The following is a 4,104-nucleotide window of genomic DNA, read 5'->3' on the forward strand; positions in this document are numbered from 1 at the left end:
TGATTCGGACTCAACAGAAGAAGGAGAAGGCAGCTTGGTCAGCTATTATGCTGTCAAAGGGGAACCTCGGATACTTATGGATCTGTCGTCGCCTGCTTCGGAGGATGCAGGCGGGGACAGAGGATAGGTTGGAGGTCTGTCACCCTACCCTCACTCTCCTTTTCTTAAAAAATTTAAACAGAGGAGATGTTGCAATATCCCTGGGTACTTTTCCACTGCTATAAGTTTCATCTCTAACATAAGTTTCGTTTCCTATGAAATGCCTGTAGGCTTTGTTCCTTGTCCATACAATGAGCCCATCCCCTCTGTTAAGTTTCATTTCTCCTGCAAAGCCTGCCTTAGGTTTCGTTTCTTGACTTAAGTCTCATTTCCTAGAAAAGCCTGCCTTGAAGACCCTAAGTTTCTGATACATAAGCTAAAGAATGATTTAGGGTCTCCTGGTTTCTTGTTTCTCGCTCCATATATGGTAATGAAGACCCTTTCCCCCTCCTGCTTTTGTACATCCCCTAATGACGTTTATAGACCAATAAAAAGAGAGGCACAAAGGCTTTTTGGGGGGGCTCTCGCTCTCGCCTGCCATCTCACCTGAAGAAACATGTTGTCCGTGTGTTTCCTAACCTAAAGCGAGGTCCGTTGGTCTCATCCAACGTACATCACCTCATCCCGGAGAAAAGGGACAAGTGGGATCCCCAGCGATCGCCACAAAAAAATATGACGGTTTAAAGCTTTTTCTATCTTTAAGAGCTATTTAAATGTTTGCAAGCTTTGCATGATACTATTTTACTATCGCATCTTAAACATCTGACCCTAGAGGAAACTTAATTATTGTTTCTAGTGATTCTGATTTGTATTGTTGAATATCTTGGGAGAATAGACTGTTGAAGTGAAGCCAGAATATTTGACTTAAGATCTTCATTTGCAGAGCAGAGAATGTCAAGGAAGGAATGAGGATCTAGTGGCAAGTACAGGAGTGTATTTTGCCTTTGCTATATGTTTACTTTTAAAAAATATGCATAGCTTCATACAGGTAGTCCTTGATTTACAACCATTCATTTAGTGACCATATGAAGTTATAATGGCACTAAAAAGATTACTTATGACTGTTTTTCAAACTTACAACCGTTGCAGTATTCCCGTGATCACGTAATCAAAATTTGTACATTTGGTAACTGGCATGTATTTATGATAGTTGCAGTGTCCCAGGGCCATGTGATCGATCACCTTTTGCAACATTATGATAAGCAAAGTCAATGGGGAAGCCAGACTTTCTTAACAACCATGTTAAAAATTTAACAACTGCAGTGATTTACTTAACAATTGGGGCAGAAAAGGTCGTAAAACGGGCAAAACTCAACAGCTGTTTTGCTTAGCAACAGAAATTTTGAGCTCAGTTATGACCATTAGTCAAGGAATACCTATATTTACTATTTATATGCTCTCTCTTTTTCTTAGAGAGCCAGACTAGAAACCAGGAGACTCTGAGTTCTAACCCCCCCCTTAGGCATGAAAGCCAGATGGGGGGACTTTGGGCCAGTTACACTCTCTCAGCCCAACCCACTTCTCAGGTTTATTATTGTGGGGAAAATAGGACAAGGAAGGAGTATTAGGTATGTTCACCACCTTGAGTTATTTATAAAAGTAATAAAAGTAGGAAATAAATAGCTACTCAGATTCCAAGTAGCTTGCTTCTGAACTTCATCACCATTCTGTAAAATTTTGCTATATAGTTTAGCTTGGCATTACAGATTGGACCAAGCTAAAAAAAAGATAATTTGGTTTTAGCTTAGTCTGCTGTATCAGTTACTATGATTTGTAAACCATGAATTATGGCTTAGTCTATTGTTTGAGATTGTGAGATCAACTGAGAATTGTTCAAGAAATTGTGGCTTAGCAAAACATAATGGTTTGCAACTTATTTAAGGCTGATATCAAAATCTTTGTCTACAGTTACTGTATATTACTTGAGAGAGAACTTTTACTCAATCCGTCTATTCATTAAAATAATTCTTAGTGGTATTGGCAATCTTTCTATTTATAGATTTTTATACAGACCTATTAATTTCATTAATTTTTCCTTGTATTAGCTGATGATTTGATTGTACTGTGCTAGATTTTAATACTGATATGAATGCTTGTATTGGTGGTTTATGTTAACTGTAATTGGTTTATTATGGTGGATGCTTTTTGAAAAGAACTTTTAAAATATATACTATTCTCCTCCCACAAAGTCTCATCCCACTAAGGACAAAGAGTATTCATTGGCCATGGAACACAGAGCAATTGTTGGGGGAAAGAATAAAAGGGAACTTGCAATGAAGTATTTTGGAAGAGATTATATCTGACACATGGGAACACTGAATAATACAGTAGTATGTTACATTTCATTAAGCTATTGGATGTCAAACTCTTTGTTGAAGCAGTTCTGAGTTCAGGGGAAATGTAGATTATTGGCATGAATGAACGTAATGCACATTTCTCTATAATATTTCTAGCAAAAAAGAAAAGGATGGCATATTACTTCCTTATCTATTAGCTTTTCTATTGTAGGAGATAATCTTTTCTATATGAAGTGAAGGGTTTAAAAGTGGCAATCTATTGTTGCTTTTTAATAAAAAGAAAATATTTCTGATTAATGGTTGAAAAAAATTATACCATCTGAGTAATAGCTGTGCAATCTTCAATTCAAAGCTTTAAAGAGTTGCAGACATGCCTGTTGAATCTGAAGGTCTGCACAACCTTAGTATATGCAGCAACTCTTTCATACATTTGTTATATTTATTGCCTGCCTGGCCTCAGAGAGCTAAAGGCAGTGTACATTGTACTCCTTCCTTTTTGTGAAGTAGGATGGATTGGGTTAAGTTAAGATAGTGGCTAGCTCAAAGGCTAAGAATGGGCTTGAATTCAAGAGTTCCTGGATATGGTCCAGTATCGTAAGTCAGAGATTCTGAAATTTTGACCACTTATGATTGGTACGGTAAATGAATTGTGTGACTCTTCCCATGAATACAATTAATTATTTCCTTTGCATTGAGTTTGGGCAGGAACACACACACATAATGTCATGTGAATTACTGAATTGGAAGAAGCTCAGAAGTCATCTAATCCAACTGTTTGCTTGGTATAAGACAGAACCCTGCACTTTTAGAAAGCTTATTTTCTTTGGAAATAATCAAATTTAAAACCATATGGCAAGGATTAGCTTGCTTAGTTTTAATAATTATTGAATTCTAAGTTTTACTTCTGAGAAATCCATGAGACTTCAACAGGCAAAGGCAATAGCTTGTCAAACCACACTCCAAACTAATAGCTAGTTTGGCCTTAACCAGTACCCTATGCTGGTTATTCATAATCTGCCATATATTACTTGTAGCATCAACATGCTGAATTTAAGGGTTCTCTGTTCCAATATATCGGGGCAGTTATGTTTTTATAAAATGGCATTGAGGAGGTTGAAGTACTACCTGGGAAGATTCTGGAAAAGATAATCAGGCAACGAATCTGTACACCTAGAGGCAAACAAAGTCTTAACCAAAAGCCAACATGGGTTTGTTTTATATGTAATTTTAAGAAAGGTGAAACATTATATTAGCTTATGCTCCATGTGATGCTGCTTATTTATTATTGTCTTTGTTGCCCCTTTCTATTCTTTTTTACTTGTTTCTGTTCTAGTTTAGTTTGTATTAGCTTTTATTAGGTTTATTAAAAACTTTAATAAAATTATTTTAAAACAGAATCATCAGTGTGTGTGTGTGTGTGTATGAAATAGGAATATTGTAGTAATAAGATTATTGTAATAAGATCTGGATTATTGTAATAAGATCTGGATTGTATTTGGATCTATTGTATTAGATTGTATTTGGATCTATTGTAGTAATAAGATTATTGTAATAAGATCTGGATTGTATTTGGCAGGGGGGCAGAGGTCGACCCCAAGGCCCCTAACTTGTGGGGTGCCACAAGGGTCGGTCCTCTCCCCCTTACTGTTCAATATTTATGTGAAGCCGCTGGGGGAGATCATCCGTGGCTTTGGGGTGGATTTTCATCAGTACGCTGACGATACTCAGCTGTACATTTCCACCCCAGGCCACCCCAATGATGCCCTTG

The sequence above is a fragment of the Protobothrops mucrosquamatus genome, unplaced genomic scaffold, assembly GCF_001527695.2.
Source record: "Protobothrops mucrosquamatus isolate PMUCROS unplaced genomic scaffold, P.Mucros_1.0 scaffold1080, whole genome shotgun sequence".
In the NCBI taxonomy this organism is placed as follows: domain Eukaryota; kingdom Metazoa; phylum Chordata; class Lepidosauria; order Squamata; family Viperidae; genus Protobothrops; species Protobothrops mucrosquamatus.